Genomic DNA, 23,574 nt, shown 5'->3' with positions numbered 1-23,574 from the left:
GGAAAAAGAGTATTATACCTATTGATGTATAAAAGAATTTTTTATAATTCTAATAAGTTTATTTAGGCTCTTTATTAGGAAGACAAAAACTACGTATATATAATTGTATTATTATTGTTAGCACTGTATAAAAATGTATAGACTCAGTCATTACACTTTCCACAAAATATCTTGGTTGTTAAAGGCCATTCACCATCCACCTCTGGACTTAGCTGTTCCCTTCATCCCTTCTTTAGCTGTTCCCTTCGTGTGACAAATCAGTGCATGCGCACACTGGGAACAGGCTCCAGCTGTTTGTCTGCCTCACTGATGTCTGACTCTGAAGGCAGCTGACAACTGGCATACGGCCCTGGCCCCCTCTCTGCCTCCGACACAGAGCCCTCATCAGAGCCTTCCCCAGACTCCAGGACTGGCCCATGTTCCTCCCCAACCTCCCCACTGTCCAAATCTGCTGCCAGCTCTGGCGGCTGCTGGTGGGCCACATCACCGTCCAGGTATACCAGATTAGGAAAGCAGAATTATGGATGCTAATGCTATTTTTAAATATAAGGTTACAGTAACAGAAACTTTCAAGTCTGGATATGTCTCTACCCTCCCTCCCTCCCTCCGCCATCATGAGATCCTGAGGCATTATCTCAGGTTAAAGTTCTATCCTGTACTCAGATTTTATCTGACTTTTGTCTTGATTGTGGGTCTTCCTCTGTTCCTCAATGTTATTCCTACTGCTCATTACGGAATAAGAGATACCAGGGACATGGCCTTCTCAGTGTTGGCTTCCCAACCATGGAATTCCACTAGTAGAGCATTTCCCCCTCTTATATTTAGACCTAGAAAGCTGTTAACAATCTGGATTGTAACTAATGCAATTTGATAACCATTTCCTCCATAAGACATTTACTGTGCAAGAAAGCAACAGAGAGCACTCTGCTAATCAGATGGAGCAATATAAAATTATCCAAAAGCAGAGGGGAGGGAATGAAAATTATCTCCTAAGGAATTTTAGTCCAGTTAATATTGCATGAAATTATAATACGACTTCATGCTGATACAATGGGAAAAAGCAATGGCCTAAGAACAGAGGGAGTGACAGTATTAAAGTAGTATTAAGTATTCTTTAAAATTATATCTATATTTTTAAAAATAGTCTCTAATGTTACCTCAATAATTTTAATTACCTGTTTGTACTTGGGAGATTGCTTAATGTAGGTGGCAAAACTGGAGATAAATATTCCCTGTCCAATATTTCAGAAACAGTTTGAAAAAAGGATTTCTTTTTAAAACTTTTAAAAACGGAAAATTAACTAAACATCATTTTAGTCTAGCATATATGGTTCCTTAGCAGCACGTATGGCTGTGAAAGTTGGACCATAAGAAAGGTTGAGGGCCAAAGAATTGAGGCCTTTGAACTGTGGTGCTGGAGAAGACTCCTGCGAGTCCCTTGGACTGCAAGGCGACCAAACCTGTCAGTTCTAGAGGAGATCAAGAACAGAGGGAGTGACAGTATTAAAATAGTATTAAGTATTCTTTAAAATGATATCTATATTTTTAAAAATAGTCTCTAACTGCTCTTTGACTGCTCTTTAGAAAGCCAGATCCTGAAGATGAAACTCAAATACTTTGGCCACCTAATGAGAAGAAAGGACTCCCTGGAGAAGAGCCTCATGCTGGGAAAGATTGAGGACAAAAGAAGAAAGGGACGACAGAGAATGAGGTGGCTGGATGGAGTCACCAAAGCAGTCAGCATGAGCTTAAATGGACCCCAGAGGATGGTAGAGGACAGAAATGTCTGGAAGAACGTTGTCCATGGAGTCACGATGGGTCGGACACAACTTTGTAACTAATAACAATAAGCAGCACCCATGTACTTTTGTTATAGTTTTAAACATGGTTAAAAGCAAAGTTCTTTCCAAATACTAATAAACAATTGATTATTCAAGAAACATACTCTGATAATCCTCTCCATCTAATCCTCCTTTGGAACCGCTCTCAGCCACCACCCAATGTCAGAGACTAACATATGATTGTTTTAATCAATTTTGACAGGGAACTTTTAACACTTTGTCAAACTACAATTTTCAGGAGCTTCTAAAATAATTCCCCTGAGAGTTAATGTGAATTCTACTGTACATGGATCTCTCTTTACCTCACACACCTTTTTGTAAGTACAGGAGCTTTGACATTGTTCGCAGGTAGACTATCCTGAGGTATTTTTGATTGATAGTGATTTAACTGTGATTGTGTCTTAGTCCTTAGAGCTGAACTGGCCACTTATTTTGGCACTAGAAAATTAAATGAACAATCTAATCCTCTTTACCTGTTCCCTGGGAATTAAAGCCAGAATGATAGAAACAGAAGTGGTATTCAGCCGGTTATGACCGGTTCTGGCGAACGGGTAGCGGATGTTTTGAATAGTTTGGAGAACCAGAAAATACCACCTCTTGCTGGCTCCGTCCCCATCTATTCGCTGCCTCCCGAGTCCCAGATAATTGGCTGGGTCTTCTTTTGTTGGCCTGCATAGGAGAACGGAGCTGGAAAGCAGATTAGTGGGATGGGGAGGGAATGGAGATTTTGCAGTTTCCTTCCCCCTGTAATGTAACTGTTACATACTAGCTTCAGCTATAGTGGTTTCCACCAAGGTCCTCTATTCCGGCGGGAACAGAGGTTTAATCTCATTGGTCGAAGGGTCTGACCGCTCCCTATAAAAGGGCTGCTGTCAGACTCAACCTTCGCTGAATTGTTCTCACTTGTTGCATTTAATAAAGAGCTGTTGTTACCGTTAGCCTGTGTGTGCCTATCCATCCATCACCCAATCTAACAATAACACTAAAAGATTTTTTACCATCAGAGGAACTTTTTAGAAGGAAAAAAGCCCTCTGCATTGCTTTAATTAACCCCTTGCTGATTGAACCTCTGTATTATTATTTTTTAATTTATATTTATTTTTACGTATATTTTATTTCTGCAAAGACAACACTGATTCCAGATTACACTGGGTTCATCTTCATAGAAGCTAAATTTCTGGGTGAGGAATTTAAAGATTTTTGTAATAGGACTTTTAAGTTGATTGCTTGTAAATGTAATTGACTTATTCAAATGTTCTTCTAATCTCTGGTTTGCATAGAACATTCTAATCTAGGGATGGTGCCAAAGAAGTATTTTTCATCACTTGTTTGCTAGAACAAACAAAAAAAAATCAGAAATTATTACCGGATTAGCATGATTGAGAGAAAGAACCAAAGTGCAGAATAATATGTAACCAACATTCCTTGCTCTCTGCAACAGGGATATTGTCCGAATTCTAATTCTATTGCAATTCCAAAAAACTAATTTACCAGTCTGTGCTGATAAACTACGATTTTAAACGATGTGGAATTAGCAGGTTTTCATTCTCTGGGTCATGAATGAAACTATATATATTTTTTCCCTTTTGGCAGCCCCTTAATGCTGCTTTTGACAAATCATTGGAACAAGACATCAAGGCAATCCCAATTGCCTGGAAATGAAAAGTGGTCCAACTAGTTTTGCTTTGATTTTTTGAAAAAACAAACAAACAACAACCTGAAGTTGTGTGGGCAGGCCTTAGTCTAAGATTCCTGGGAATATGTACTGTTAAATATCTATGGCGCCTGGTGTGTGGCATGTATTGTGAGAAAGAGACACACTTCGTTTTTTGTACGCAGAAGGTTAAATGCTGCCATTCTTTGCCAATATTAATTTGCTAGCACGTACTGCATATGCAAACTCTCTCCATAATCCTTTACTCTATCTGATACTCTTATTCATATATTTTGTTAATGCTTCTCCATCTTGAAGGCCTGGAATAATTATTATTAATGTGATGGCAATTATTATTATCATTTTAGTCATGCATATAGTGTTTTCCCCAAAATAAGACAGGGTCTTATTTTCTTTTGACCCCCAAAATAAGTGCTTGGCCTTATTTTCAGGGAGGGCTTATTATTTTTGAGGTGCAGGAGGCAACAAGCGTGGTCACCTCATGGCTGCTGCTGGGTTGCAATATTTTCGGGGGAGGGCTTATTTTAGCGCATGCGCTCAAAAACCAAATTGGGCTTATTATCTGGGGAGATCTTATTTTTGGGAAAACATGGTATAAATGTTGAAATGTATCTCTGTTTTAATCCAGTGGTTGCGGTCTCCAAATAGAAGGTGACACCTTGTCCCTTACAAAATTGCCACGCTTCATTTAATTATGCTTTAGGCAGAGATTGCACCAAATGCAAGCCATGGTTTACGAGCGACAATGGTTTAGCTCACACACATATGCAAAGCCCAGCTCAAGCAACCCCTCATTATATAGCTTACTTCAAATTTTCAAGATGATGATGGTGATAATAATAATAATAATAATAATAATAATAATAATAATAATAATAATAAAAATTTTATTTGTTAGCCGCACTCTCTCCCGAAGGACTCGGGGCGGCGTACAATAAAAAACATACAAAGTACAAATATGGACAATACATACACAGAATAGACATATACATGGAGGAGGTAGACAGATGGATGGAAACAATTAAGATCACAGTTTAAAATCCCCTAAATAAAATCACAAAATTAAAAAACCCGTCAGGAGCGATATCATCAAACTATGGCGATATCATCAAACTATGATAATATATGAAAGATTTGAGGAGCAATCATTAAAAGGATGATTTGGACAGAAACTCCGTTCATGGAGTAAAATTTAAATACTTCACTGCACCCTGATGAAAAATACTGTAAGAGGCAATTTGTCCCTGGCTCAACAGATCTTTTCTTTGTGAATTTTATATAAGTATTAATTTCCATTCATCCACTTACCTACCTATCCAATTAAATATGTAATAAGTTCATAGGTAATGGTGAGGACAATATCCTTGTTCCTGAGCTATTTGACAATGTGAAATGTGGCATGGAAAGACCTTGGAGACCAAGGAAAGAGACAGGGGACGGCAGGTGAAATTTTAAAACAGATTTTCATACTAGAGAGGAGAGTGTTTAAGTCTACTTTAAACTCAATTTCTTTCTGAGCCAGATGTTTCAGCTTTGTTTTGAGATGCAATGAAACAATAAATCTCTGAGGTTGTAGCCAAAACATGTTATGTTAACTAACAAAAAACAGCTTAATGGGGATGGATGGAGAGAGGGGGGGGGTAAAGAGAGGGAGAGATTCCCATTCTTAGGACTAAATGGGGAAGAAGAAGCAAAGCTCAGACACTTACAGTGTCTACACTGTATAATAAAGTTGCATTTTGTTCGTAACCCTTTGGGAAGCAACTTTTACTATATATTTTTTGTACTTTTGTTCTTTCTCACAAAATCAGTTCCCGTCCATCTATTATTTCTTATTTATTTTCCCCTCTTTTTGGATCAAGATCTGAAATGCAGGGAAAATACAGATTACATAAATAATGGAAAAAAACCACTGTGCATGGTTTGGGATGTAAAAAAAAAAATATTGGGTGTATCTTTCTTCACTGAGCTGGCACCAGGAATCTTTTGGCTTGCTAAAGTATTTTTTTTTTAAGCAACTTGTCAAAACAAAATCTAAAACTGGGCCACGGAACTCATTAAGTAGTACATTCATTATGAATTTGAACAACTCTGGCAACAGACCGAGCCCATGTTCTAAAAACTTGTGATCCCATCCCCAAATTTTCAAAGATAAGCTGAGACTTTCCTGCCATAGGAATTGAAGATATCTTTGAGGATAGACATGAAGTCCCCTTCAGATATTTTTCAGAACTGCTCCTACCATCCCTTGCCAATGTCCATTTTGGCAAGGCAGATGAAAGCTGAAATCCCAAATATCTAGAAGGCGTCAATGTTTATATCATTTCATTCTCTTTTTGGTTTGTCACTTTGGCTGCTATTAAAAAAAAAACATATCGCCATACCTAGTTGTGAAAGACCATCATCTGACTGAGAAGTTTGTTGGAGAGTTGCTTTTCAAAGCAATGTTGGTCAGTTTGACTGTCAATCACCATGGAATAGATGCTGGAGTACACAGACCTTGGAAACCTTTGCCACTCCGTTGGTGTCTAGTTCCAACAGTAATTAGGTAAATGTTTTGAGATCTTACCATGTACAACACCACAATATCAATATTGTCATGACCCCAGAATTGAATTCCTTAAAAAAACGAATTCCGAGATTATAATCCCTTAAACTTCAATTATTTGTATCTGAGCTTTCCATTTGCTGGTCAAGTTTTTCTATTCATATCCCACCCTTCCTGTGGAGCTCAAGGACTGGTTGAAACTTGTCTGAAACTTTGAATCAATCCAATGAACCATATTGATTGATTTGTCATCTTGAATCAAATACGTATGAATCAATCCAGACAAATTTGGATATTTTTTTGCCAACACATAAGCATTTCAACTGTCTAAATTAGAGAAAATCAGATTGACTGTCATTTGGGGATTTGCCTAATTGACTCATATATTCAGATTGAGTTGGATCAATTTTCTGAATTGATGGAAATGATTGAATAGTGTTGGATTGATTTAGGGAAAATCTGACTGTGTGGTCAAATCGAATTGGATCAGTTTCCTCAATTAGTTCAAATTTTGCAAATCTAATTGCACATTTCTGCTAAGCTCCACTTGGGCTTAAATTTCTAACTTACAAATGTATAACTGGTAGTCTCAGTCAAGTAACCCTCAGAATGCCTAGGCTTCAGAATGCTTCCAAAAGTTCTCATTATTAAAGAAATAGAAGACTAAAAATCTTATGTATATGGGGACAATTGTAACAGCTGTGTTCCATCCATTTCATTGTAATTACACTGACATTTAAATTAAATCAAATTTAGTTTTTGCTCAGGGTCCTATTTCTTTATGAGCTCATTTTCTAGACTTCTTCTTTCAGAAACCATTTTGTTAGAACTGGACTGTGATGGCTATAAAGGTAAAGGTTCCCTTTGCACATATGTGCTAGTCGTTCCTGACTCTAGGGGGTGGTGCTCATCTCCGTTTCAAAGCCGAAGAGCCAGCGCTGTCCGAAGACATCTCCGTGGTCATATGGCCGGCATGACTAAATGCTGAAGGCACACGGAACGCTGCTCCCTTCCCACGAAAGGTGGTCCCTATTTTTCTACTTGCATTTTTTACGTGCTTTCGAACTGCTAGGTTGGCAGAAGCTGGGACAAGCAACGGGAGCTCACTCTGTTACATGGCGCTAGGGATTCGAACTGCCAACCTTTCTGATCAACAAGCTCAGTGTTATAGCTTTAAAATGTCAGATTTTTCAGGAGTTCTGAAGATTCCAGCAACTCTTGGTAGATTTATGTCTCCATGAAATGTTCAAACTTCCGAAATTTTTGGTGGTCCCCATTTCCTTTCATAAATGATGGATGAGGTTGAGACACTCCTACAATTATATAAAGACTTGATTGCCAAATGAGGTAGTTCAGAAAACTTTGGCAGGTCACCCAGGCAAAATTATGGGCAACTACTATATAAAAATATGTCCAAATGAAAGGCAGGTTGGACAAGTTCTGGTCCAACCTCAATTCTGACCCTTTTGACCTAAAACAGATGTTTGCCTTGCCTTTCAGAACATTTCCTAATGACGTAGGCTTTTGAGCACAGCATGATGTTGCTGTTTAGTCAATGACCCTTGTTTCATCTGTGATACATCTTTGCTAAATATAATTTTGTGCCATGCAGTGCAGTGAATTCTGCTATTTTTATATCAGAACACAGTTCTCTAGTGCTGACATCATCCTAAACCCTGAGCTGTATATTTGTAAGTGGAATGAGTTTATATTTCCACCACGACCTCCTATTGAATTGTTGAACACCAAAGTGGACTTGGGATAAACCTTGGCCAGTTCGTACAGAAGGCTCCTGTTGTTTGCCTCTTATGGGAATGGCATTGGCATTGGCATTGCTCCCTTAAATCATGTTCTCCTGATATCATCTTTGAATTACTCAGTGAATGCCGAGACTGATTGAGAAACAGCACGAGGGATTCCCAATCATTTCAAGTGGAATGACTCATTAGATTTAAATCAAGCAATTATAATTAGGGGAATGTTACATCAGTTCCAGCAAGCTTGTATAGAATGCAAGTAGGACCTGCCACAAAATGTTTCAGAATGAAGGTATGCCCTTTCCAGGATACTCCATTTTGTCCCACTTCCCCCCGCCCCAACTGTTCCATTGCTCATCTTTAGACCAGGATTATACAGGCAGTCCTTGACTTACGAACACAATTGAGCCCAACATTGATGTTGCTAAGTAGGACAGTTGCTAAGTGACCCCCATTTTATGACCATTCTTGCCACTGTTGTTAAGTGAAACATCGCAAAGGTTAAGTTAGCAGTACGGTTGTTAAATGAATTCGGTTTCTCTATTGACTTTGCTTGTCAGAAGTTTGCAAAAAGTGATCACATGATTCCAGGAATTTTTGCAACCGTCATAAATATGAGTCAGTTGCCAACTGTCTGAATTTTGATCACATGACCAAGGGGATACTGCAACAGTCATAAGTGTGAAAAATGGTCACGTCACTTTTTTTCAGTGATGTATCTTTGAACAGACACTAAATGAACTGCGGGGAAGGCTAGTGGTTACATTGAACTAATTATATAGTGTTTTATTAGTATTATTATTCTGTCTAGATTAAAATTACATCTTTTTTAAAGTTTTAAATGGTAAAAAGAAAAGAGTAAAAGAAAAAAGAAGAAGGTCATGAGTCTTAAGCATGCTTCACCCTCCCTAGTCTCATTATTTCTGAATCTCTTCTTTCATTTGTATTCTTCCAAGCCTTCTAACTCTTTCCCTCCACATGGGATATGTGGTTTTGGATACACAACATTTAGCATTGGGATAATTATTAGTAAGAGTATGTTTGTGTATACACATGTATCTGAATGAAGGGTGTATGAAATGGACCAAACAGGGATAAGTTGTTTATTGCTGAACCAAAGTGTAAATTTAAACTCCGATTCTTTCATTCAAAACATTACAGATACATCATTGGGGGCAACAGAATGTCTTCCAGGGACATTCAATATAATGCAATAGATAAAAGGAGGACTCGGTTTGACTTTAGGACAATCTCCATGTTTCTCTTGGGCCAAGTCCATCTCATAGGTTTTGTTGATGTGGCAATACAGTAAAATAAGACGGCCCAAATCATCTAGAAGTATTGTACGATATAAAGCATAAGTCATCTGAAATGATATAGGGAAGTGTTGGTGAACCTTTTTGGCACCAAGTGCCAAAATGGGAGCACGCGCTTGTGTGCGGGAGAGCGCCGGAAACACGAAGAGGAGGTCCCTGTTGTGCACACGTATGCCGGGAAACAAAGTTTCCAGTTTCAGACCCACTGGTCTTCACATGTGCATGCTCATCAGAAACTGGAAGCTCAGCTTCCCGGTGCACGCCTACGTGCTGGGGGGACTGCTCTTCCCATTTCTGGTGCTCCCACATGTGTGAAGACCAGCTGTGCATGCCAGGACCTGGAAGAGCAACAGGTGGTGGCTGGCGTGCCCACAGAGAGGGCTCTGTGTGCCATTTCTGGCCCATGCGCCATAGGTTCTCCATCACGGATATAGGGTTTCCTCTTTAAGAAAGGGGTTGGACTAGCAGATCTCCAAGTTCCCTTCCAACTCTGCGATTCTATTCTGTCCTGGTTAGTCAATCAATTAATCCATGATTAAAAATATGAACTGTTGATATGACCAAAAGGGAAAATTAAAGATTAAAAACATTCATTTTTCTCATCAAGCTATTCCAAGACTAGGTGAGTTTTGCGCTACTGTAGAGATTTAGTACAGGGACGCAGAAACCTGTGCATATATGCAAGTATTTTAAAAAAAGAAATGTTCCAGGAATCTCCCACAGAAAGATAAACTGTCCAAGGAGTAAGATTCTGTCTTACTAAGCACAGGAAACATATTGACTGCTAGTACTGACTAAAACAGTATAAGTCCTATGACCCCAAAAATCCCTTTTCTCATATGCAAAGCCAACTGGGGGTTAGATTTGTAATAGAATTTGACCTCTTGCATAATGTCAGCTCACTCATCCATGCCTTTCTGACCAATTTCCCCTTTTTGTGGGCCAAAGAAGAAGAGTGGTTTGGGTAACATAATTACATTATTTTGTATCATGGTGGATCTCTGTCCCGTATCTATTTTCATGGCCATCAGTTATGTCTGTTAAGAAGCTAATCCTTGTGGTGTTACTCTTAACTTAGCCAGAACCCACAAATATTTTACTGCCATTCACTACCATTAAACCTTCCTTTCTCCCTGCTTAACAGCAAAAGCATTCTAACCAACAGTTCATGAAGCCAGTCTGATTTTCCATTACACCTTCTGGTTTTGAAAGGAAAATGACCTTTAAAAAGTATGTAACCAGAAAGGAGGGAGATGAAATATGAATTGAAGAAAAGAAAGAAAGAAAGAAAGAAAGAAAGAAAGAAAGAAAGAAAGAAAGAAAGAAAGAAAGAAAGACGAGGGAGGGAGAAAGAAAGGAAAAGAGAGAGAAAGAAAGAAAAAAAGAAAGAAAGAAAGGGAGAGAGAGAGAGAAAAAGAAAGAAAAAAAGAAAACAGAAAGAGCTCAGAAGTACATTTTGTTTATTTCCATAAGATGTACTGTACAAAGAAATAAGTTTTGCATAGCAGCCCTTATGAGGTTTATTTGACTCCAGATCAAGCATTCATCTAATAATTAAATTGGAGGAAATCCAGAGTTTGATAACCGTGATAAAGGTTATCCAATCTTTTGACTACTTCACTATTTTGGGACATGTATAAAGGAAGTGATTGAAATCTAACTTAGTCTAAACTTCCCATGATGAAAAGTGTGCATATAAAACATATGCTCCAGGTATCATGGAAACCTAGGAACTCCCCTTCCCCCCCCCCCAATTCAAGTCCAAAATGGCCTAAATGCACTGGGACATAGATAGGCACCCACTGCAACAAATTCCATAAACGGTTTCTTTAAAATATCTATGTCAAGGAGCAGTTGCTTCCTCTCCCCTTTTTAATAGCATTGTTATAAATCTTGATAGCTTATATTGTTTTCCAATACAACAATATTTTATAAGAGCCATGGTGGCGCAGTGGTTAGAGTGCAGTACTGCAGGCTTCTGCTGACTGCTGGCTGCCTGCAATTTGGCAGATTGAATCTCACCAGGCTCAAGGTTGACTCAGCCTTCCATCCTTCCAAGGTGGGTAAAATGAAAAATTTTGCATTGCTGTCCAACGCATCAAGAAAACTTGTCCATCTGTCAGCATTTTATGCCATAGGTTTCCCAGTATATCTGCAACAACAAAGAGAGAGAGAGAGAGAGAGAGGGGAGGGGGGAGGGAGGGAGGGGGGAGGGGGGAGGGAGGGAGGGAGGGGGGGAGAGAGAGAGAGAGAGAGAGAGAGAGAGAGAGAGAGAGAGAGAGAGAGAGAGAGAGAGAGAGAGAGAGAGAGAGAGAGAGAGAGAGAGAGAGAGAGATGGCTTTCATTTTAAATTGTCGGGACTCTTATGCTGTGTAAGGGGAGAAAAAGAGAGCTGTTTCCACCACAAGCAACAGAAATTCTCTGAGGAGCAGAGATGAGATCTCAAGCAGAGCTCTTATCAGATCTATAAGTGCATTAAGAATGCGGTGGCGAGAAGTCAATAAAATCAGAACTGTTTGCTAGGAAAGCCTCAAGTGGACTGGGCATTTTGCCTGCCAGGGCAAAAGGAGGATTAAGAGCTTTGGAGGACACGTGAACTCCACACAAATGCAAACATTAGCCTGATTAAAATTTAGCAAACCATGATGCCCAACCCCTTGGGCACAATCCAGTTGACAGCTGTATTTATAGCTACAAAAGAAGCCCCCCTTTTTGGTGGCTCTTCTAGGAATCTTTCAGTAGAAAGGAAGAAATTGAAGAGAGTTGAGGAGAACACCGGGAGAAATTCACAGAGCAATCGGGGGTACCTCTGCTCCAATGTGAGCCCCATTCAGTGAGATTTATTCCAAAGTGAATGGGAAGAGCAGAGGCACAGGGCCTGTTAGCCCACTGACACAAAATAGCTGTCCCAAATGTTATTACCAGATTGTGCTATTCAATATAACGAGAAGAAAGCATTAAACATATAACTGAGGAATTGTTGCGTTTGAAATTTAATACAATTTAAATTTCATTTAATTGTATTTAGTCAATTTATATAGCTACTCATCTCACATAAGATGACACTGGGCAGTCTATGTAGCAATTAAAACAAGGGAATCACTCTTAAAACACTGAAATGTAGACATAAAGAGCCTAGCTCATAGAAGAATAACCATCACCTAACAAGGAGGTGGAGGAGGAGGAGGAGGAGGAGGAGGAGGAGGAGGAGGAGGAGGAGGAGGAGGAGGAGGAGGAGGAGGAGGAGGAGGAAGAGGAGGAGGAGGAGGACTGTCTCATCTTCAGGAGAAGAAGAAGGAGAAAGGGAAGGGGGAGGAGAAGGAGGAGGTGAAGGAGAAGGAGGAGGACTGTCTCATCTTCAGGAGAAGGGGAAGGAGAAGGAAGAGGGAGGAAGAGACAGAAACAGGGAAGGAGAAGGAGGGCTGTCTCATCTTCAGAAGAAGGAGGAGAAGGAGAAGAAGGAGGAGGACTGTCTCACCTTCAGCAGAAAGGGAACAAAAATGAGAAAGACTATATAATAGAATCTCCTTTTTGTCACACAACTGTGTTCTGCTCTATCCTAAAGCCAGATTTTGTGCAGCATAATGAAATTCTCTTTTCAGTGATAATAAGCTAAGTATCTTAAATGACAATTCCTATATCTTAGCCTCCAAATCCCCATTTGTCTGGTAGTTAATTCCGAACAAAAATGCCAGAAATAGAGCACTCTGTTTATCAATGTGTACCCCACAGATTCACCCTTAGATCAATGGTTAATTTGGAAACCAAGTCATCTAAATACCTATGTCTTGGTTCTAAATGTCTGCCGAAATAAACCCACTCAGCAGAGAGAACCACGTGTTCTTTGATCTCTGGGGAAAAGGGTAAGTGGTATTGGTTATGAAACCTCAGTTTTCTTCTTCTTTATTCTCATGACTCATTGGGCAATGTTACAGTTGGCAGCACCTTTGGGGGAAGGTGGGAAAAGTCTCAAGGTGCCATGAAAATCAATATGCATATGATGAAATGTCTCCAAATATTTCTACCTTAGGGCAAAACTGCTGAAGATTTGATTCCTGATTTGGAGTAATGAGAAGCTAAGAGACTTGGTGCATTGTACAACAGAGATATGAATGCACCAAGAATAAGTTCCAAGTTCTGTCTATGTATTGAGTCACCTTCCTGGAAATGGAGAAATCAGGAGACATGGGAGTGGGAGTCATTTATTTCACTTAATGGTGCACATTCAAAGCCAAGTGGTGATATGAGGCATGGTTATTTTTTTTTTCAGATGGAGTTTTCCACTGTAGTTTACCAGTGGGAAAAGGATGCAGACAAAAAATGCACGATTAGCTGCAAATTGCATTAAAGAGGCATGCATTGCATGAATGGATGGACCTCCGTCAGTGGACCGGATGGGCCGTCAGCAGCGAATCTTGAGAGACCATTCTGGAAGGAGTTTGACTCTGTTGCCCCCGAGGATTTGGACAGGTTGCGTGGAAGGCTGTGACCCACTACATGTTCAATGGACCCGTGTCCCTCCTGGCTGGTACTGGCAGCCTGGGAGGTGACACGAGGCTGGCTTCTGGGCCTGGTGAACGCCTCATTGGGTGAGGGATACTTACCAACTGCCTTGAAAGAGGTGGTGCTGAGACCCTTGCTCAAGAGGCCTTCGCTCGACCCAACGGAGCTAGCTAATTATCGTCCAGTCTCCAACCTTCCCTTTTTGGCGAAGGTTGTTGAGAATGTGGTGGCGCAGCAGTTTCCGCGACACCTGGACGAATCCGATTATCTAGACTCACGCCAGTCCGGCTTCCGACCCGGGCACAGCACAGAGACAGCCTTGGTCGCGTTGGTCGATGATCTCTGGAGGGCCAGAGATAGAGGTTGTTCCTCTATCCTGGTCCTATTAGACCTCTCGGCGGCTTTTGATACCATCGACCATGGTATCCTATTGCGCCGGTTGGAGGGGATGGGAGTCGGAGGTACCGTCTTGCGGTGGTTCGGCTCCTACCTCTCCGACCGGAAGCAATGTGTGTTGACAGGGGGGCAGAGGTCGACCCTGAGGCCACTCACTTGTGAGGTGCCACAGGGGTCGGTCCTCTCGCCTCTCCTGTTCAATGCATATGTGAAGCCGCTGGGTGAGATCATCCGTGGCTTTGGGGTTGAGTACCATCTGTACGCTGATGATACTCAGCTGTACATTTCAACCCCAAACCACCCCAACGAGGCTGTCGAAGTGATGTCCCGGTGTTTGGAAGCCGACGGGGTCTGGATGGGGGACAACAGACTCAAACTCAACCCCTCCAAGACTGAGTGGCTGTGGCTACCGGCACCTCGGTTCAGCCAGCTGATACCATCGCTGGCCATAGGGGGCGAACAACTGTCCCCTGTGGAACGGGCGCGCAATTTGGGCGTCCTCCTTGATGCCCGGCTGTCAATGGATGACCATGTGGCAGCCGTGGCAAGGGGGGCGTTCCACCAGGTTCGCCTGGTGCACCAATTGCGCCCCCTACTGGACCGGAGTGCCCTACGCACGGTCACTCACGCGCTGGTGACGTCTCGCCTGGACTACTGCAATGCCCTCTACATGGGGCTCCCCTTGGGACGCATCCGGAGACTACAGCTAGTCCAGAACGCAGCCGCGCGGGCCATCATGGGGAGTGCACGATACTCCCGCGTAACACCCCTCCTGTGCGAGCTGCACTGGCTGCCTGTGGCCTTTCGGGTGCGTTTCAAGGTATTGATTACCATCTTTAAAGCGCTCCATGGCATAGGACCTAGTTATCTGCAGGATCGCATCCTACCACACACGTCCCTACGACCAATCCGCTCTCACAGGGAGGGACTCCTCCTGGTGCCGTCCACCAGGCAATGCCAGCGGGCGACACCTAGGAGTAGGTCCTTCTCTGTGATGGGCCCAACCCTCTGGAATGACCTCCCCCCCGACATCAGAACCACCACTGACCTCCGTTCCTTCCGTCAAAAACTAAAGACTCACCTGTTTCAATTAGCTGGCCTGGCACACTCTTAGTCTTACCTCCCGGGGATATATTTTAATTGGGTTTGGGTATTTTAATTGGGATGTTTTAGGGCTTTTATACTATATTTATTTCTTTGTACAGTCTCACCTCCTCCACTCAAATGCTCAAGTATTTAATTGTTTATATATTATTTATATTGTTATTTATGTATTTTATCTGTGTTTCATTGAATGTACACCGCCCCGAGTCCCTTTTTGGGAGAGGGGGCGGTTTATAAATCCAAATAAATAAATAAATAAATAATAAAATGAAGAGCTATAAAAAATATTGGACATTTGGAGGAGAGGCTGCAAAAGTACATACAGTAGAACCTCTGGTCATGAATGTTTCTGATCATGACCAAATTGGGGTTTTTTTGTAAGCGCCAAATTCATTTTGCATTAATTTTGGTTAGGTTCGAGTCACGACCAAATCGGGTCGCGACCAAAGTTATGGAACAAATTATGGTCATGACAAGATGTTTATTGGGTACAGTAATGGTTTTCTCTTACCTCAGACGTGACTGATGGCCATACCTTTTTCACTGGAATTTCTTTTTTTTTAAATGGTCATCAAATATTAGTGTTATGCTGAAATATTATCTTTTTTTTCAGGGGTGAAATCCAGCAGATTCTGACAGGTTTTGAAGAACCGGTAGTGGATATTTTGAGTAGTTCGGAGAACCGGTAGCGGAAATTTTGAGTAGTTCGGAGAACCGGTAGCGGAAATTTTGAGTGGTTCAGAGAACTGGCAAATGCCACCTCTGGCTGACCCCAGAGGGGTGGGAATGGAGATTTTGCAGTATCCTTCCCCTGCCATGCCCACCAAGCAACGCCCACCAAGCCACACTATACCCACCAAGCCACGCCCACACAACCGGTAGTTTAAAAAAAAATGAATTTCATCACTGCTTTTGTTTACTCTGCCAGTTACCATTCAATTTGATAAATAAAGCTTGGGTCTTAAACTTCCAAGAAGAGAATTTGGATGGAAATCTCATGGATGAAGCATGATGTTCTTCCACTTGTGGGTGGGTGACTGCGAATGACCTACTTCTCGCTGGTCAATCCTCCCTCCCTTTGAAGCTTCCAATCCTTCAACTGAAGCCTAGAGAAAGTGTTGGGGGCAAGTTCAGTACATTTTCTGTTTTCCATAGTAGGAAATGTGAGCAGCCAGGAAATTTCCAGGGATTGGAAAGATATGAAAGCAATACCAACATTCTCTCCAAAATCCCAATAACCTCAAAACACCATCAAGAGGTTTTCCTTTTAAAGACATCTGCAAGCACCCTAAAATCAAGGAAGATAAAAGAGAACCCCAAAACATGTTCTTAAAAACAGAGATTGCAACTGTTAATTCTGTTTTGTAATTTGCTAAAGTTCCTCGGGAACAAAGCAACCTCTACACTTTTCTTTTATTTCTTTCTTTTTAAGAGGGAAAGACTGATATTTTTTTTCAGGTTGTAATCTCTCTCTTACAAGAAAGCATTTTGGACCAGTCGGGAAGTGTCTGTCTTCTCTATGAACTATTTTGCCCCCCCTGCATACTGAAACATGTAGCGATAAAACGAATCTTCTTGTTTTGTTTCCATAAAGGAAGAACAAACATTTGAAGGTTATTCTGCCCTAAAGCTGCAGCAATTTCCTTTTAACTCACGGGCAGATGTTCACCACATCTGTTTATGTAGACTGCTGCTTCAAAAAAAAACACCACCAAAAACCAATGCATACTTCTCTACATAATAAGATGTGCTGGACTCAACTTCATGGGTTGGTTGCAGAATGTTTGGTGGATGTCTTCTGCCTCCTGGCCTTGGAATAATGAAAAGAGAATCACATGCCATTTTATAGACCCTGGTAATATATTTAAATAGGGACGCGGTGGCTCCGTGGCTAAGATGCTGAACTTGTTGATCAGAAAGGTCAGCAGTTTGGTGGTTAGAATCCCTAGCAACGCGTAACGGAGTGAGCTCCCGTTACTTATGTGTATTTATATCTGTATTTATATTTGTATTTGATACTTGTTGTTTGTTGTGTGGACTGTACACCACCCCGAGTCCTTTTCAGGAGAGGGGGCGGTCTAGAAATTCGAAGAAAATAAATAAATAATAATACTTGCCCACCTCCTGCAAACCTAGCAGTTTGAAAGTATGTAAAAATGCAAGTACAAAAATAGGAACCACCTTTTGTGGGAAGGTAACAGTGTTCCGTGTGCTAAAATGATCTTTATTATTGCCAGCCACATGACTATGGAGACATCTTCAGATAGCGCTGGCTCTTCGACTTTGAAACGGAGATAAGCACCACTCCCTAGAGTCGGGAATGACTAGCACATATGTGCCAGGAGAACCTTTACCTTTACCTTACTATATTTGAGGAGATAGAGATAAGTGGGTGGTAAATGTTATACAATTCTTTCAAATCAAACCATGAAGGATTTCATTGTGTCAAAATATTGCACAATGCTGTTTGCATTTCAAATTGGGAATGCTAAATGGATCCCCGTGGCAAGGTATTTATTTGAAATTATCTCAATTCGAGAAGGAGGGGATATTGATTGATTGAGTTAGAAAGGCTGGAAGAAATTGGCATTTCCAAATTCCTATACAAAATAACTTGACTCATACACCTCGGGCTAATGTTCACAAATGAGATTTCACAATTTTCTCCCTTAATCATATCAAAACAGGCAGAAGGAGGGAGAGATGTATTCAAAAATTTAAATATTATTTGCAAGTATCCAACATATTTTTCCTCTTTTTTAAAATAAAGTTTTGTCTAAGAAAAATACGCTGTAGCAAAGCAACATGAATCTGTATTTGGAAAGGACATTTGTGTTTTGTTTGTGTGGATGTGTGTTTGTGTGTTTATGCATACATGCTTGTTAATTGCAGAAAATTATGTGAAAACATGCCAAACTGAAGTGAACCAAAGAGGAATAGTTTCTCCCATGCTGATCTGGAACAGCAAGGAATAAAATAAATCTTTAGTTTTAGGAGTCATTTTCAAATTATATGCAGTAAACAAGGAGTAAAATGTTTATGAAAACCTTGTATACAGTTCAAGATCTAACACAAACTTGTAAAACATTGTTAAATTCTAAGCTGCGATTGTATTTAACAGTGTATTCAAAGTAACAATAGACTTATATGCCACTTCACAGTGCTTTACAGCCCTCTCTAAGCAGTTTACAGAGTCATCCTCTTGCCCCCAACAATCTGGGTCCTCCTTTTACTCACTTTGGAAGCATGGAAGGCTGAGCCAGTCGGAATTGAACTCCTAGCAGTGAGTAAAGTCAGTTTGCAACATTGCCTTCTAATCACTGCACATCATGGGTGGGTGGGTGGGTAGGTGGATGGATGGATGGATGGATGGATGGATGGATGGATGGATGGATGGATAGGATGGGAAGGGAAGGGAGGGAAGGCAGGCAGGCAGGCAGGCAGGCAGGCAGGCAGGCAGGCAATAGCAGTAGCAATAGCAATAGCACTTAGACTTATATACCGCTTCACAATGCTTTACAGCTCTCTCTAAGTGGTTTACAACATCAACATATTGCCCCCAACAACAATCTGGGTCCCCATTTTACCAGCCTTGGAAGGATGGAAGGCTGAGTCAACCTTGAGCCGGTGAGAATCGAACTGCAAATTGCTGGCAGCAGTCAGTAGCAGAAATAAACTTAGACTATTTTAATACATTTTTAAAGTGTCTCTTGATTATGTGATTTCAACAAGAGGTGTAGGAGAAGAACCGACAAGAGCTGGGACCCAGAATTAAATGTGTCGTCTGTTTAGAATCCTTGTGTTGCCACAAATTAGTCCAAGTCTAATTCTTCTTGAATTCTGTTGACCCTCCTCTGGTGTCAATTTATTATTAAATGTTAGTTGATAAGATTCTTATGTATAGGATAGAATAAACATTCTGTTCTGCAACAACATATAGTCCTGATGTTTTGCACCTAAGGGAGGTCACAATCTGTAATAATTTCTATACAGTTTCCCAGGAAATGTTTTAGTTAACAGCTACTAACCCCTATGATTAGATATCCTTAACATGCATTTTTTTTAAAAAAAAAACCTGATATTTAGTAAGTCCTTGGGCAAACCTTTGTAATTGGAGATAGCAATAAATACCTCAAGGCCACCACCTCTGACATGACCCATAGTGTTTTGGCAGATCTGGGTGGGCAATGCAAGAGAGAACTGTTCTGACCTAGGCTTCCCCAGCAGCACAAAGCCGAGTCCTCGTCCCAATAAACCCCTTTTATTTAATTTACAGTGAATTCCTCTCTAGCAAAGTCCCAGCCCAAAAGTCTTTCAAGATAGTTCACAATCTTTATCAGGCTTGGAGAGTGGCCAGGCCAATATCTTTCAGATGCTGCAATACTTGGCAAGAATGCAGGAGTAAACTAATTGTCTCTTGCAAACACCCCTCCCCTTTCACTCCTCTTTTATTTCCTCTGGGAGGGGCCATTCATCATCCACCTGTGGCCGTACTCCCAAGTTGACCCCTGTTCTTTAGCTGTTCCCTTCATCTGGCAACTCTGCACATGTGTACATCGGGAACAGGCTCCAGCTGTTCTTCTGCCTCAATGATGTCTGACTCTGAAGGCAGCTGATAACTGGCATACGGCTCTGTTCCCCTCTCTGCCTCCGACACAGAGCCCTCATCAGAGCCTTCCCCAGACTCCAGGACTGGCCCAGGTTCCTCCCCAACCTCCTCACTGTCCGAATCTGCTGCCAGCTCCATTACAGCAAGAACTGTAATCACTTTTCCACCTGATATTGCTGGTGACAACTCTCCTAATTTAACAGAATAACAGAAGGGGACCTTGGAAGGGACCTTGGAGGTCTTCTAGTCCAACCCCCTGCTCAGGAAGGTAACCTTATACCATTGCAGACAAGTGGCACTTCAATCTCATTTCTTCTACATTCATTTTAGGGCCATAAGGCAGGTACTCCAACATGCAAAGAAAACGTGCCTTTTACAAACCACAAATCCCGTTAGTGCAGAAAAAGTTCATAGGTCTTTGTTATCACACGCTTCCTTTTCACTTGACATTATTCTTAAGAAAAGATAACTTTTCTTAAGGCGCACCTCGCATTTTTATCATTTATATTCTGACCCCCCACCCCCTCCAAATTAAGGGGCAGAAGGGAACAACAACAGGAGGGGGAAATGCGTTGTTCTAAAGCACAGCCTTCGACTTTCTCTCTTGATCCCTGAAACTTTCACATTAAAGTGCACTCTTGCCGTTTGATTCATGCTCCCGTAGCTAAAGGGAATATGTAATGATTTTTTTTTTTAAAAGCATCCAAGCTTATATCTTTTTTCATTCTCCTTTCCTTAAAAAAAGCCGAAAGAAGGCAAAACGCAAAACAATCAGGCATCTGGAAAACTGTTTATCTGATCAACACCAAATACTGTCAAACCATTGACATGCGCATAGTTTCAGGACGTCAGCCTGAATAGACACAGCAAGCCCAAGAGTTAATTATCTTTGACAACTTTGCCAGTTAATTTCCTATTTCTACAAGCAAAACATGGGCTGGTGCAAAGCTGCTTTTTACCTCCCCTTGTCACCCAGGGTTTATCAATCAAAACAAGGCCTAGATTTGGCTGCCAAGGCAGCTTCTCATCTCAAAGGGGAGCTTATCTGTTTGAAATCGTTTCAACTACCGAAGGACAGCAATGCGGATGTGAAATATAATAGGCATTGTTTTTCCTCACCCAAACCAGCCTCCCCTTCCTCCCCCCTTATACAGAGAAAGAGAGAGAGGTGGACTACCCAGAGGCTGAAATTAAGGGATCCAGCTACCTCATTGTATGTCATTTGCTGCATGGTTTTTTAGTTCCAGATTCTAAAAACAACAGCACACAACCGTCAAAGACCAATTTGAGATGTCGCCGTTTCACTCTGGAATTTTAGCTGACCGGATACCCCAGTGGCCATCCTTTGTCTCAAACAATCCAAGTATATTTGCTCAGAAACATCATTTGGGTGAAGAGATGGAGTGGGGGAACAAACCAGTTCCTGCCGAGACAGTCAAAGTCTTGGTATGTGTTGTTGCTATTTTGCATTGATGAACAGGTGCCCTTTATTTGAATCAAGATAAATGTTTTCTTAAGTTTCTTTTAAGCCATGATGGACTCTACAAGAAAAGCATCTGCCTTAATTTCCACCCTGACCTCACAGTTTGCAAGCATATATGTGTTCAGCTTTGGTGCAGTGGTTAGGGCATCAGGTTAGGAACTGGGAGATTGTGAGTTCTAGTTCTACCTTAGGTACAAAACCAATTGGGTCACCATGGGCCAGTCAGACTCTCTCAGCCTTAGGAAGCCAATGCAGTTCTAGGCTGTGTAAACAGAGAGATAGGATCAAGATCACATGAAGTGTTAATAGGACTTTATAATGCTTTGGTAAAGCCATACTTGGAATACTGCATTCAGTTTTGGTCACCATGATGTAAAAAAGATATGAGACTCTAGAAAGAGTGCAGAGAAGAGCAACAAAGATGATTAGGGGACTGGAGGCTAAAACATATGAAGAACGGTTGCAGGAACTGGGTATGTCTAGTTTAATAGAAAGAAGGATCAGGGGAGACAGGATAGCAGTGTTCCGATATCTCTGGGGCTGCCACAAAGAAGAGGGAGTCAAGCTATTCTCCAAAGCACCCAATGGTAGGACAAGAAGCAATGGGTCGAAACAAATCAAGGAGACAAGCAGCTTAGAACTAAGGAGAAATTTCCTGACAGTGAGCACAATTAATTAGTGGAACAACTTGCCTCCAGAAGTTGTAAATGCTCCAACACTGGAAGTTTTAAAGAAGATGTTGGATAACCATTTGTCTGACGTGGTGTAGGATTTCGTGCCTAAGCCGGGGGTTGGACTAGAAGACCTCCAAGGTCCCTTCCAACTCTGTTATTCTATTCTAACCATTTCCAAAATCTTGCCAAGAAAACTTCAGGGAGTGTCCAGGCACTCTCCAGGAGTCAAAACTGACTCAAAGGCTTACATACATAAATACATAAATGTGTGCATACATACATACATACATACATACATACATACATACATACATACATACATACTGTATACATAACTTAGTGCATGAGTTGCCCTTAATGTGGGCAGGATGGGGAAAAAAATTGCCAATACCTTTGACTGGCCAACTCATTTTTAAAACATAGGAAAGAGTTGCACACACATTTGCAACAAGAGGTCTAATTGACAGGTAAAAACCTCCAAGGAAGAATACAGATGGAACTGATATCAAGTTTATTCTTGATGTGGGTCACAGGACCAAGATGATGGAAGCTTTAAGTGGAGCAGTTGCCAACTTTCATAGTTGTTGCTTAACTACATTTCCTAAAGAAATGCACGGGGATTTTTTTCTGAATTTTTTTTCCAGCCCTGACTAGATCCATCCCTGTCTTTTGCCAGATCCTCGTCCTCCCAATACATGCAGTCCCATTCTGTTCAAAGAGTGAACAGGGAGAGCTCTTATGCTGATTAACAGAGAGATTATTTATTGGTGTTTGTCAACCTTGGCAGTTTAAAGATGTGAGGACTTCAACTCCCAGAATTCCCAGAATTCCCAGAATTTGAAGTCCCATGGCTGGCTGGGGAATTCTGGGAGTTGAAATCCACACCTCTTCAAACTGACCAAGTTGAATTCTAGTCTCCAAAAACTTATTTGGCCTACAAAGAGTATTAGGTTTATGGATTTTTGATATTTTTTGCTTGCAGGCAATATAGTTATTATATACTACACCAGGGGTGGGGAACTGTGGCTCTTTTGCGACTTGTGGACTTCAACTCCCAGAATTCCAGAACCAACATAGCTGCCTCAGGAATTCTGGGAGTTGAAGTCCACAAGTCGCAAAAGAGCCACAGTTCCCCACCCCTGTACTACACCATAGTGAGGGATAGAAAAATACATTGTATTTTACTAAAGCTCAGGTAAACCTGACATCTGTGAGAATCTTAAACTTGGCTGTGCCCATTATATATTAAAAGGAAAGAGAAGAGGAAGATGTATGTTTGTGTGTGTGTATATATATATATATGTGTGTGTGTTTATGTTAACACATTATCTCTAAAATTTTATTTCGAGTTATGAAAACACGAACAAGAAGGCTGTTTTCTAACAAATACCAATCAATTCTTTCAGCCCATTTAAACTACAAGACTATCAAATAAAGCAGTTTATGAAGCTGAAATTTTTTCATAATTATTGGGGGTAAATAATGCATGACTTTTGAATGTACGTTGACATAAAATTCACAGCAATATCTGCTGAAATTCCCATTTGCCAAACATACACTTGAGTCACACTGCTTTTCCGTTCCTCTTTATCATGCAAATGTTTTGTTTATCTCACCTACATTGTGTTCTCTGTGATAAATAAAACACATTTGAAAACACCCTACAAT

General features: G+C 41.1%; 1 long non-coding RNA gene across 1 annotated transcript in view; it reads right to left on the bottom strand.

Moving 5' to 3' along the window:
* Nucleotides 1-23,574, bottom strand: part of LOC309397405 — a 249,882-nt gene that overhangs the window by 80,104 nt on the left and 146,204 nt on the right. The gene's annotated exons all lie outside the window — the stretch shown is intronic.

The sequence above is a fragment of the Natrix helvetica genome, assembly GCF_964273705.1.
Source record: "Natrix helvetica genome assembly, chromosome: 10".
Lineage (NCBI taxonomy): Eukaryota > Metazoa > Chordata > Lepidosauria > Squamata > Natricidae > Natrix > Natrix helvetica.
The sequence above is the reverse complement of the archived record's forward strand: the minus strand, read 5'-3'. Positions and strand labels throughout refer to the sequence as shown.